Source organism: Vanellus vanellus (genome assembly GCF_965231255.1).
Source record: "Vanellus vanellus genome assembly, contig: HAP1_SCAFFOLD_1669, whole genome shotgun sequence".
NCBI classification, from domain to species: domain Eukaryota; kingdom Metazoa; phylum Chordata; class Aves; order Charadriiformes; family Charadriidae; genus Vanellus; species Vanellus vanellus.
In genome coordinates this window covers 19,417-32,461 of record NW_028128147.1, presented here as the reverse complement: position 1 = coordinate 32,461, position 13,045 = coordinate 19,417, and the positions used below count along the sequence as shown (strand labels likewise).

The window sequence follows — 13,045 nt, the reverse complement described above, 5'->3', positions numbered from 1 at the left end:
GAGGGGAAGGGGGGGAGGAGGAAGGGGAAGGGGGGGAGGAGGAAGGGGAAGGGGGGGGAGGAGGGAGGGGGAAGGGGGGGAGGAGGGAGGGGAAAGGGGGGGAGGAGGGAGGGGAAAGGGGGGGAGGAGGGAGGGGAAAGGGGGGGAGGGGAAAGGGGGGGAGGGGAAAGGGGGGGGAGGGGAAAGGGGGGGGAGGGGAAAGGGGAGGGAGGGGAAAGGGGGAGGGGAAAGGGGGGGGAGGGAGGGGAAAGGGGGGGGAGGGAGGGGAAAGGGGGGGGAGGGGAAAGGGGAGGGAGGGGAAAGGGGAGGGAGGGGAAAGGGGGGGGAGGGGAAAGGGGAGGGAGGGGAAAGGGGGGGGAGGGGAAAGGGGAGGGAGGGGAAAGGGGAGGGAGGGGAAAGGGGGGGAGGGGAAAGGGGGAGGAGGGAGGGGAAAAGGAGGGGGGGGTAAGGGGGGGGAGAGGGAGGGGAAAGGGAGGAGGGGGGAGGGAGGGGAAAGGGAGGAGGAGGGAGGGGGAGGGGGGGGAGGGGAAAAGGGGGGAGGAGGAAAGTGGAGGGTGGAGGCCGGAAAGTGGAGGCCGGAGGCCGGAAAATCGAGGCCAGAAACTGGAGGCCGGAGGCCGGAAAGTGGAGGCCGGAAAGTGGAAGCCTGAAAATGGAGGCCGGAAAGTGGAGGCTGGAGGCCGGAAAGTGGAGGCCGGAAAGTGGAGGCCGGAAAATGGAGGCCGGAAAATGGAGGCTGGAGGCCCGAAAGTGGAGGCCGGAAAGTGGAGGCCGGAAAGTGGAGGCCGGAGGCCGGAAAGTGGAGGCCAGAAAGTGGAGGCCGGAAAGTGGAGGCTGGAAAGTGGAGGCTGGAAAGTGGAGGCCGGAAAGTGGAGGCCAGAAAGTGGAGGCCGGAGGCCAGAAAGTGGAGGCCGGAAAATGGAGGCCGGAAAGTGGAGGCCGGAAAGTGGAGGCTGGAGGCCGGAAAGTGGAGGCCGGAAAGCGGAGGCCGGAAAATGGAGGCCGGAAAGTGGAGGCCGGAAAGTGGAGGCTGGAGGCCGGAAAGTAGAGGCCGGAAAGTGGAGGCTGGAGGCCGGAAAGAGGAGGCCGGAGGCCGGAAAGTGGAGGCCGGAAAATGGAGGCCGGAGGCCGGAAAGTGGAGGCCGGAAAGTGGAGGCCGGAAAGTGGAGGCCGGAGGCCGGAAAGTGGAGGCCGGAAAATGGAGGCCGGAAAGTGGAGGCTGGAGGCCGGAAAGTGGAGGCCGGAAAGTGGAGGCCGGAAAGTGGAGGCCGGAAAGTGGAGGCCGGAGGCCAGAAAGTGGAGGCCGGAAAATGGAGGCCGGAAAGTAGAGGCCGGAAAGTAGAGGCCGGAAAGTGGAGGCCGGAGGCCGGAAAGTGGAGGCCGGAAAGTGGAGGCCGGAAAATGGAGGCCACAAAGTGGAGGCTGGAGGCCAGAAAATGGAGGCCAGAGGCCGGAAAGTGGAGGCCGGAAAATGGAGGCCGGAAAGTGGAGGCCGGAGGCCGGAAAGTGGAGGCTGGAAAGTGGAGGCCGGAAAATGGAGGCCGGAAAGTGGAGGCCAGAAAGTGGAGGCCGGAGGCCAGAAAGTGGAGGCCGGAAAGTGGAGGCCGGAAAGTGGAGGCTGGAGGCCGGAAAGTGGAGGCCGGAAAGTGGAGGCCCGAGGCCGTAAAGTGGAGGCCGGCGGCCGGAAAGTGGAGGCCAGAAAGTCGAAAATCCCTAATGTGTATAATTAATTGTTTCATTTGCCTAATGAGGTGCTAATTATTTAATGAGGTAATTGGGTGGGCAATTAGTGTATAGGTGGTCCAGTGCTCAGGCATGTCTGTATATAGGAAAACCCTACAAATAGTAAGTGTGGCCTGGAACTAGGAAAGGGCATGCGCACAGGCAATCCCATTTACTATATTAACATCTCTTTGAATGCTGCGGGGCACACCCTTTCCTAGTTTGTCTATTTCATGTGTCTAACTTCAGTTATCCTTCTGAGTATGCTGTAGTGAAACTGCTACGGCACCTAACACCCACAAACTGGGGCTCAAAGGCGGTCTTGTTGCGCACAACCCATCACCAATGACTCTCAGGCATGCACGTCTCTATTAACGTTCTGAGTCAGATACACACGAGATCAACACCCCCCAGCCGTGTTCCACCATGCACAGCTTCCATCTGACATCTGCGTGCTCACACACACGCTCCGCCCCTGTGTCATGCCAAATGCACGGTGAAACAAACGGGAGTGGGATGAAAGCAAACGACACTTTAAATGCCAAATGTTGTTGTCCGCACCTGTAACTATTAATCAACCAAAGGACATTGTGGGCTTGGGACAATGTGCCCCAAGAACTCCTAATCCAGGAGCGTAAGTGACCCTGCCTGCAAAAACCCCAGCCTGTGCCTGCCCTCCGCCCAAACTTTGGCGATGAATGTCACCTTGCAGAGCAGCCAGCGTAGGGGGAAAAAAAAAACAGCCAGGGGAAGGAAAAAAAAAAACTGGAATACAAAAACCCCAGCCGGGGGATTTATTTGCCCTACGAGCCTGCAAATCGCTGACTGCTCAGAGCCCCGTCACGCTGCTCTACACCCCTGCTCTTTCTGCACGCTTACTGCTAGTTACCTACAACAACTGCATAAATACCCCAAATGCATTACTACCTTACCTTATCTTACCTCGCAGTGTGGTTGTCATTCGCTCCGTTCCCGGTGACATGCAAAGAGACAGAGACCCTTTAACCATCTACGCTGCCTACGCAATACCGTATGATACATACAAAGATAGAGCCGTGTCATGTACACACCAGTCTAACAACTTGACGTGCCCTTAGAGCGCCATCGAGATGAAATACGATACAGGGTGATACGATGCAGGTCCATCTCTGACAGCAGTTGAGATAGTTATGGGGTGGTACGATGCGAGATGGTCTCCGGCGGCGATCCAGATGACTACGGAGGGGTGCCAACAAAAGGCAAATGCCGATATGAGGCGATACGATGCGTGACGCTCTTGGATGGTGGTAGACACCGATGCAGACCCAGACGAGGCAAATCCAATACAGAGCCAAACAAGGCACTAGGCAGTCAAATACGGAACGCTCCAATAACAAAACCGCAATAGGGGGTGGTACGATGCAAGACCCTCTCAGATGGTGGTCGAGACAATTTCAGGGTAGTACAATGCAAAACCGATAGTTAGAAGAACAATACAATACACATTCAAACACACAGTGATCCAATAACAACACACGATACGGGGTGGCACAAAGACAGATCGTCTCTGCTGGCAGGCAAGATGGTTACGGAGCGTCACAATGCGATACAAAGTAGACTACGCAATATGAGATGGTGTCCGATGTCAGTCTAGACTATTACAGAGGAATACAATGCACAACCACTACAGAGAGGGACAGTGCAATAGGCATTCAAATAGGCAATGATGCGATTATAAAAAAAAAAAAAAGGAAAATCAGGGTCGTACAATGCAAAACCGTCTCCGATGTCAGTCGAGACCATTACAAAGTTATACGATGTGAGACACGATGCGATACGGAGTGATATGATACAAGATGGTCTCAAATGGCAGTCGACACTGTTACAGAGCTATACAATGCAAAGCCAATACCACACCAAACAACGCAACGTGCACTCCGGTACAGAATGATCCGATACAAAAAAAAAACAGTAGGGGGCGGTATGAAGCGAGACGGTCTCACGTGGCGGTCGAGATAGTTACGGAGTGGCACGATGTGAGACAAAACGTAATACGGGCCGTTACAGTGTGAAACGGTCTCAGTTGGAGGTTGAGACTATTACAGGGCAGTATGATGCAAAACCGATAGAGCCTAATAATGCCGTACCCATTCAAATACAGAACGGTCCGACACAAAACGCAAGATGGGGAGTTACGCTGCGAGACGGTCTCTGAAGGCAGTTGAGACAATTACAGGGCGGTACAATGTGACGCATAGCTAAATACATAGCTTTACAAAGCAAAAGAAAAAGTAAGTTCTGCATGGCGAGGCGGTCTCGGATGGCAGTCAAAACTAGAATGCTGCGATACAATGCAACTCTAGAACGACACATGCCTGAGAAGCTTGGCTTTAGGACCCTACCTCAGAAAGACAGGCGGATGAGATGCCGTAGCACATCTCTATGGAACCGGGAAGTACCAGAGCAGAGCGCTCCTTCCGGGCCAGATCACCTCCCTGAACGTGACCCTCCAGATACATCCGTGACGCTAGGTGTGCTTGAAGCTCCGATCGCAGGTGGCAGACACGGACCCGTGGCGCGTGCAGAGGCCGCAAGAGTGACCGTGAGATGCTGTAAGACTGTGGGTGAGAACAACTCACGTATGGTCAATGATGCCAGCACAGAAGCCCTACGGTGCCACAATGATGCAAATGCCTTATAGCGGCCCTGCAAGAGAGGCGACAGCTGCCACCCCTGACAGAAAGCGACCGTCAAACTCATCACGGTGGATGCATGAGAAGGCAGGCTTTAAGACCTGAACCTCTTAAAGACACGGGAATGAAACCCCACAAGACTACTCTGTGGAAACGGGAATCTCAACAGAGCCGCATGTGCCGCCTGGCTTGCCGCCGCAAGTGGAGACCAATCGGAAAGATTCGAAACATAATACACGCTGGATGGAAGGACGCTTTAAAGTAGACTATCGAGATGAGAAAGGCTCGACAGGCACTACACTGATGAGGTGATGCTCTCTAGCCACTCTGGAGGGCTAGTGAGATGCCTGCTGATCAAAAAAGAGCTATGGAGACTTCGAGACCGGAGGAAGGTATTACGCAAGATACAGAAGACAGGCCGTGCAAACTACATGATGACAGACACGAGCCGGAACCACCCTGACCGGTGCACACTACCGTCACGCAGAAGAGTAACCCCCTCCCTTTACCTGCCTAAAGGGGACCGCTCAGGGACAGCCCTCTGCCCTACGCTAACTTTAAAACCCATCTCTCCGGTTGCTGACCCCGTCCCCTCCCTCCCCAAACGATCTCCGCCGCGAGCCCCTCCGCTGAGCTTTCAGAGGGCCCGGGCTCCAAAGCCATCCTTGACGAATAAAACCCCGATTGGCAAACGGCGTTAATCTTGCAGGCGATGGATTCTTCTTCAGCGCCTGCAAAAACAAACAAAAAGATGCACACGCAACAGTGCCGTTGCGAAGCATCGTGTCGGTCAACATAGACTTTTCCTGTGACAGCCCCCGCCTTGGACACGCCGTGGCGTTCCGCTCACCTGCTCTGCACAGATTCCGGAGTCAGATGCTGGGACCGTCATTGTTTCTGGCACCTAACGGATTCAAGAATTCAAACCGTGGAAAAACAACAAAACAACCAAGTGTAACTGCACTCGCAGAGGCAGCGGTCACATCTTCCCTCTAATACCAGAAACGATGACCCACCTTCTCACGGTACTCTGCTTGGCTGCGTCACCCTGCGGAGCTGGTCCCTCTACGTCTGAAAAAACAACATCAACGATCAGCTGGATGCAGAAAGGTAGCTTCATAACCCTAAAGTCTTGTTCCTATTTAGAAACCTCATGTGGAGGCCATCTGGCGGCTCACCAGAAACACCACCCACAGACTTCAAGCCCCACGCATAGCAGCCTTCGCGTCTTTGAGATGCAGTCTCCGGACCTACTGCTGAATGGCCCTTCCTGCAGAGCTCTGCCCTTCCCCATAAAGCGTTAATGAAAAACCTGTTCTCAAAACCCACTGACGGCCGCTCAGTCCGAAATGACCTTACCGCCTTTGCCTCGACACACCAACATATTAACCGTAAACTCTTACAGCTATCCCACCTACCCCCGACTCTACACCCCTGGGCAGGGTGACTCCGAGCCACACAGACATGCACAGATACTACACAGAACACTACAAACAAGGTGCCTCAAAGATGAGAGAAAACTCTCAGAGAGAGGAATGATGCCGGGATGGAAGTCACTGTCGGGCAAGAAGACCTGCGAGACCGCAACAGTGACGCGAGGAGGCTCTGGGAAACACCCCAAAAAACCAAACCAAAACAAAAAAAAGAGTAGGACGTCAGGGCCTGTGACGAGAAACGACTCTCAAAACTGAGATGATGTAGGTGCACGAAACCCGGCTTCAACACCTACAAACATAAGGATGAAGGGAACGACACGCGGTCCCTGAAAATGGATGGGTATAGAGCAGAGCTGCTTGTGCAGCCGGGAATGATGCTGCAAAAGCAGACCGACCGAAGAGTCTTCCCATCAAGACCGATCCACGCTTTAAGCTCATAAGGCAAGAAAAGCAGTGCCCGATTGGCACCATGCTGATGAGTACTGGCAATTGAACCCCACAGACTGCGTCTGAGGCACGTGTCGTGCTCCTTGTGCAAAGAGCAACGAGGACATTAAGAATTGAGGAAGCTCTACAACACATAAGACATATCACACAGACTATACAACAACAGACACAGGCTGGAACCGCCCTGCCCGGCACATGCTAGCGTTGTGCTGAGGAGTAACCTGCTCCCCCTTTACCTGCCCAAAGGGGACCGCTCCTGGACAGCCCTCTGCCCTACGCTACCTTTAAAACCTGTCCCTGCAATTGCCGACCTCGTCCCCACCTTCCCCCGACCCCACCCGCGGTGCCGCTCCCTCGACTTATCTTTCAGAGGGCCGGGAGGCTTAATCCATTCGCAACAAGGAAAACCACAATCCGCCGACAGGATTCACCCTGCTGTCACCAGGCTCCTCTTTGTCACCTTTAAAGAAACACCCAAACTGCACACAACGGTGCCGTCAGTCGGCATCGCATCAGTCAACACGGACCTTTACCGCAACACGCCCCTCCTCAGAAGCGCCGCTGCGTTTCTGCTTACCTGCTCCGTGTCAACTCCAAAGTCGAATGCTGCGGCTGCGTGTGAGCCAACACGGGCGGGGCGCAGGAAGAGGCACAAAACCACAGATGAAGTGCGACGAGTAAGTTTTTTGTCATTACATCGCCAGCCGGGAATTCCCAAAGGGGGGCCCAGGCAGAGGCACACGAGCGCAGATCCAGGCACCGATCTGTCTGTGCTCGAGGATCGCCAGATGTGCTCCTTGCACCTGTATATTGGGGATTGTGTGGCCAAAGTTCACTGCCGCGCTTTCCCCTTTCCCACAGGGGGGGGGCAGGAATCTCAAGCTTGTCCAACACGGTGCTTCCGAGTCTCTCGCAGGCCTGTGTTATCAAAACGCAGATGGTCTGCCTGTCAAGCACACGAGACTAAATAACTATTCGTATGGTATATGTGTTCTTCCACACCCGAGCTCCGAGTCACTTAAGCAGGTTTAGAATCCTCCTTGACATCCTTCTGTTTCTTCTCCCGTGCAGATGGTCATCGTTTGTGGCACCTAAAAGACCGAGAGACTCAAAATTACCATTGCGCTCGCAAGAAGTCACCGACCCCGTGCGCCTCCTCTCGACTACCTGGCTCGCCTCAAACCCTCATCCGCTCCCAAAGGCGGTGCCTGCAAAGTAAAAGGGAGAAACGCTTCACTGAGCTGACACGTGATACTTTGCTATTAGCTGCTAAAGGGGCCCGCGAGGGCCTCGCCGGCTCAAACCGCTCATCGACTTGTGGCATCGTCCATCTAAGCCTGTGTGCGGCACCTGCAAAAACACAAGCAGAGCAGCACGTGCTGAGATACAGTCTGAAACTTTAGGCTGTGGATAACAACTCCCATCTCCCGCTTCTTTACCTTGACAGCTTTCCGGCCCATCCTCCGTCAGTTTGGGTTGCCGCCCTGGGTCTTGCGCCCCACCTGTAAAACACAAACGGCACGGGCTACTTACAACTTGACTGGCCTGAAAAACGACTGATACTTCAGCCCGCCAATCGCCGGTCACCTGGACAGAGTCAGGCACTGAGTCAGCTCATCACTTCAAGGATTCAAATTAAAAAAAAAAAAAAAAAAACCACACAAAACCATGATACCATAAATGCTGTCATAGAGCCACCGGTCACATCTTCCCTCTAATGCCGCACATGTCGACCCGCCTTCTTATAGTGCTCCACTCGGCTCTGCTACGTCGTCCTGCACAGCTTGTCCCTCTGCATCTGAAAAACAACATCAAACGAGTCACCTGGATGGGAAGCGATGGCATACTCATTCCGACGGTCACATTCCCATCTACAAATACTATCTAGACTCCAACTACAGCCTGCCATAAAAAAAAAAAAAAAAAACACACACACACACACAAACCACACACACAAACACACCCTACTCAAAGGGCCATACAAAGCAGCCTCTTCTGTCTTTGAGGTGCAGACTCCTGCACTACTGCTGACCATCATTTCCAACGTGGTGCTGCTCATCTCAAAAACCACTAATGGAAGAGCTGTCCATAGAGCCTGCTGATGGCTGCGCGATCCCAGATGACTGTACCACCTTGGCCCCAACAGCCTGGACACAGCAACATGTTAACCATAGATTCTTACACCTATCCCACCTACCCCTGACTCGACACCCCCGGGCAGGGCGGCTCCGAGCCACACAAACACACAGACAGACTGACGCTACACAAAATCCTACAATGTACCTCACAGATGAGAGAAAACTCTCAGCGAGAATGACGACACCTCGACCAAAGACATCATGGAGCAAAATGATGAGCGAGACCATAATGGTGAAGTGAGGGGCCTCGACGGAAACCCCAGAGAATGTGCAGAACGTCACGACCCGTGACAAGAAGTGACTCGCCAAACTGAGAAGTACATGCGGAAAACCGGGCTTCAAGACCTAAGAGCATAACGATGCGGGGCAGAAGGCCCGCGCCCTGAAAACGGATGGCCAGAGAACAGAGCTGCTCACGCAGCTGGGAACCGCGTTGCAAATGAGGACCGTCCAGACACTTCCGTGACACCGCACCTATCGACGATTTAGGCTTCTAATACAAGAAGAGCAGCGCCCGACTGGCGCTATGCCGATGAGTACAGGCGTTCGAGACTCCAGGGATGCCGCCTGAGGCACCGTGCCTTGCTCCTGGAGCTTAAACCCGAAATCGAGATCCGACAAAGGTCTAATACACCAAAGACAGACCACACCGATGACACCACAGACACAGGCTGGAACCGCCCTGCCCGGCACACGCTACTGTCGGACTGAAGAGTAACCCACTCCCTTTACCTGTCCAAAGGTGACTGCTCCGCGACAGCCCTCTGCCCTACGTTAACTTTAAAAGCCGTCCCTGCGACTCCCAAAGTTGTCCCCTCCCTCCCCTGAACAGTTTTCACTGACATTTCATCAGCTTTCAAAGAGCGATGGTTCTGAAGCCATCCTCAACAAGAAAAACACCACAGGCAGCCAAGTGGATTGATCCTGCATTCACCCCGTTTCTCTTCATCATCTGCGAAAAAAATAAAAGTTAGTCACACAACAAAAACACACGTGAATCTACAGACAACGGCGTCATCAGTCAACACGCAGTGTTCCTGCGCCATCCCCAGCTGAGATGCGCTGTGGCATTCTGCTCACCTGGTCTCCACTAACGCCAGTCACATGCTGTGGCGCTCATTGTTTGGAGCGCTTAAGAGTCACAAAATTACAATTGCACTTAAATAATTCACCAGCCCCAGGCGCCTCCTCTCAACACAGCTCACCTAAAATTCTCCTCCCATTCCAAATGCAGCCTGCACAGTACCTGCAAATCCAAAGGGAAATGCTTCACTGAGCTACCACAGAATACTTTGCTACGAGACGCCTACCCTGCCCACAACCCCCTCACCTGCTCCTACGGCTCATCAGCACGCGGCAGCACCCCACCGAGCCTGCGTGCGGCACCTGCAAAAATCCAAGAGATACAGCAAGTGCTGAGACGCTGCCCACAACCGTAGCCCCGGGCCACCGATTCTCATCTCCCGCCCCTTCCACGTGACAACTCGCCAGCCCATCCGCTACCGCTTTGCATCACCGCCTTCACCCTTGCGTGCCACCTGTAAAACCCAAACACCACCAGTCGCTTATCACTTCACTGGCCATACAACACCCAGACAACTAACCGGTACCCAATCACTCATCTTACCTGCACTTAATCAGCCCTGGTGCCTGTATCCCACAGTGCTCCTTGCTTCAAGCTTCCAACTGAAACAGAAAAATACCCTGATGTAGTCATCACAGAGCCACCGCTCACAGCTTCCCTCTAAGAGGCCACACACCTACCCACCTTCTGACAGAGCTCCGCTCGGCTCTCCTACGTCGCCCCGCACAGCGCGTCCTCCTGCGCCTGAAAAAACAATATCAAAGAAGTCACCTGGAGACGGAGAGATAGCTTCATAATGACAAGTGTTCCCATTGACGAGTGTCATCTACAGCCCAACTACAGCCTGCCAGAAACAAAGCCCACTAATCTTAAACTCCACACAAAGCAGCCTCAATACCTTGGAGAGGCAATCTCCGTCGATACTGCTGAACAGACTCTCCCTCATAGCTCTGCTGCGCCCCTAGGAACATTACCAAAAAAAGCTGCCCACGCAACCCGCCGATGGCTACTCGATCCCAGGTGACTGTACCACCTTGGCCCCAACAGCCTAGCCAGAACACTGGGTTAAGGACACACTCTTACTGCCATCCCACCTACCCCTGACTCGACACCCCCGGGCAGAGCAGCTCCGAGCCACACAAACACACAGATGGACAGACTGATGCTACACAAAATCCTACAATGTACCTCTCAGATGAGAAAAAAGAAACCTCTCGCCGAGAATGATGACACCTCGACCAAAGAGGTCATCGAGCAAAATGATGAGCGAGACCGTTATGGTGAAGTGAGGGGCCTCGACGGAAACCCCGGAGAACAGGCAGAACGTCACGACCCGTGACAAGAAGTGACTCGCCAAACTGCGAAGATGTACGTGCAGAAAACCAGGCTTCAAGACCTAAGAGCGTAACGATGCGGGGCAGAAGGCCCGCGCCCTGAAAACGGATGGCCAGAGAGCCGAGCTGCTCACGCAGCTGGGAACCACGCCGCAAGTGAGGACCGTCCAGACACTTCCGTGACACCGCACCTATCGACGATTTAGGCTTCTAATACAAGAAGAGCAGCGCCCGACTGGCGCTATGCCGATGAGTACAGGCGTTCAAGACTCCAGGGGTGCCGCCTGAGACACTGTGCCTTGCTCCTGGAGCATAAACCCGAAATCGAGATCCGACAAAGGTCTAATACACCAAAGACAGACCACACCGATGACACCACAGACACAGGCTGGAACCGCCCTGCCCGGCACATGCTAGCGTTTTGCTGAGGAGTAACCTGCTCCCCCTTTACCTGCCCAAAGGGGACCGCTCCTGGACAGCCCTCTGCCCTACGCTACCTTTAAAACCTGTCCCTGCAATTGCCGACCTCGTCCCCACCTTCCCCCGACCCCACCCGCGGTGCCGCTCCCTCGACTTATCTTTCAGAGGGCCGGGAGGCTTAATCCATTCGCAACAAGGAAAACCACAATCCGCCGACAGGATTCACCCTGCTGTCACCAGGCTCCTCTTTGTCACCTTTAAAGAAACACCCAAACCGCACACAACGGTGCCGTCAGTCGGCATCGCATCAGTCAACACGGACCTTTACCGCAACACGCCCCTCCTAAGAATCGCCGCTGCGTTTCTGCTTACCTGCTCCGTGTCAACTCCAAAGTCGAATGCTGCGGCTGCGTGTGAGCCAACACGGGCGGGGCGCAGGAAGAGGCACAAAACCACAGATGAAGTGCGACGAGTAAGTTTTTTGTCATTACATCGCCAGCCGGGAATTCCCAAAGGGGGGCCCAGGCAGAGGCACACGAGCGCAGATCCAGGCACCGATCTGTCTGTGCTCGAGGATCGCCAGATGTGCTCCTTGCACCTGTATATTGGGGATTGTGTGGCCAAAGTTCACTGCCGCGCTTTCCCCTTTCCCACAGGGGGGGGGCAGGAATCTCAAGCTTGTCCAACACGGTGCTTCCGAGTCTCTCGCAGGCCTGTGTTATCAAAACGCAGATGGTCTGCCTGTCAAGCACACGAGACTAAATAACTATTCGTATGGTATATGTGTTCTTCCACACCCGAGCTCCGAGTCACTTAAGCAGGTTTAGAATCCTCCTTGACATCTTTCTGTTTCTTCTCCCGTGCAGATGGTCATCGTTTGTGGCACCTAAAAGACCGAGAGACTCAAAATTACCATTGCGCTCGCAAGAAGTCACCGACCCCGTGCGCCTCCTCTCGACTACCTGGCTCGCCTCAAACCCTCATCCGCTCCCAAAGGCGGTGCCTGCAAAGTAAAAGGGAGAAACGCTTCACTGAGCTGACACGTGATACTTTGCTATTAGCTGCTAAAGGGGCCCGCGAGGGCCTCGCCGGCTCAAACCGCTCATCGACTTGTGGCATCGTCCATCTAAGCCTGTGTGCGGCACCTGCAAAAACACAAGCAGAGCAGCACGTGCTGAGATACAGTCTGAAACTTTAGGCTGTGGATAACAACTCCCATCTCCCGCTTCTTTACCTTGACAGCTTTCCGGCCCATCCTCCGTCAGTTTGGGTTGCCGCCCTGGGTCTTGCGCCCCACCTGTAAAACACAAACGGCACGGGCTACTTACAACTTGACTGGCCTGAAAAACGACTGATACTTCAGCCCGCCAATCGCCGGTCACCTGGACAGAGTCAGGCACTGAGTCAGCTCATCACTTCAAGGATTCAAATTAAAAAAAAAAAAAAAAAAAACACCACACAAAACCATGATACCATAAATGCTGTCATAGAGCCACCGGTCACATCTTCCCTCTAATGCCGCACATGTCGACCCGCCTTCTTATAGTGCTCCACTCGGCTCTGCTACATCGTCCTGCACAGCTTGTCCCTCTGCATCTGAAAAACAACATCAAACGAGTCACCTGGATGGGAAGCGATGGCATACTCATTCCGACGGTCACATTCCCATCTACAAATACTATCTAGACTCCAACTACAGCCTGCCATAAAAAAAAAAAAAAAAAACACACACACACACACAAACCACACACACACACACAAACACACCCTACTCAAAGGGCCATACAAAGCA

At 54.0% G+C, this 13,045-nt stretch overlaps 3 long non-coding RNA genes across 3 annotated transcripts; all 3 read right to left on the bottom strand.

The window, feature by feature from the left end:
* Positions 1 to 5,058: 5,058 nt before the first annotated feature.
* Positions 5,059 to 5,464, bottom strand: LOC309684700. The gene is made up of 3 exons (XR_014270331.1): positions 5,411 to 5,464; positions 5,245 to 5,298; positions 5,059 to 5,125 (listed from the first exon to the last, which is right to left on the bottom strand). It is a non-coding gene; the product is annotated as an uncharacterized lncRNA (long non-coding RNA).
* Positions 5,465 to 7,466: 2,002 nt separating this feature from the next.
* LOC309684701 lies at positions 7,467 to 9,369 on the bottom strand. The gene is made up of 4 exons (XR_014270332.1): positions 9,259 to 9,369; positions 7,953 to 8,075; positions 7,717 to 7,779; positions 7,467 to 7,627 (listed from the first exon to the last, which is right to left on the bottom strand). It is a non-coding gene; the product is annotated as an uncharacterized lncRNA (long non-coding RNA).
* A 2,868-nt stretch (positions 9,370 to 12,237) lies between these two features.
* On the bottom strand, positions 12,238 to 12,812 carry LOC309684697. The gene is made up of 3 exons (XR_014270329.1): positions 12,727 to 12,812; positions 12,488 to 12,550; positions 12,238 to 12,398 (listed from the first exon to the last, which is right to left on the bottom strand). It is a non-coding gene; the product is annotated as an uncharacterized lncRNA (long non-coding RNA).
* Between the last annotated feature and the right edge of the window lie 233 nt (positions 12,813 to 13,045).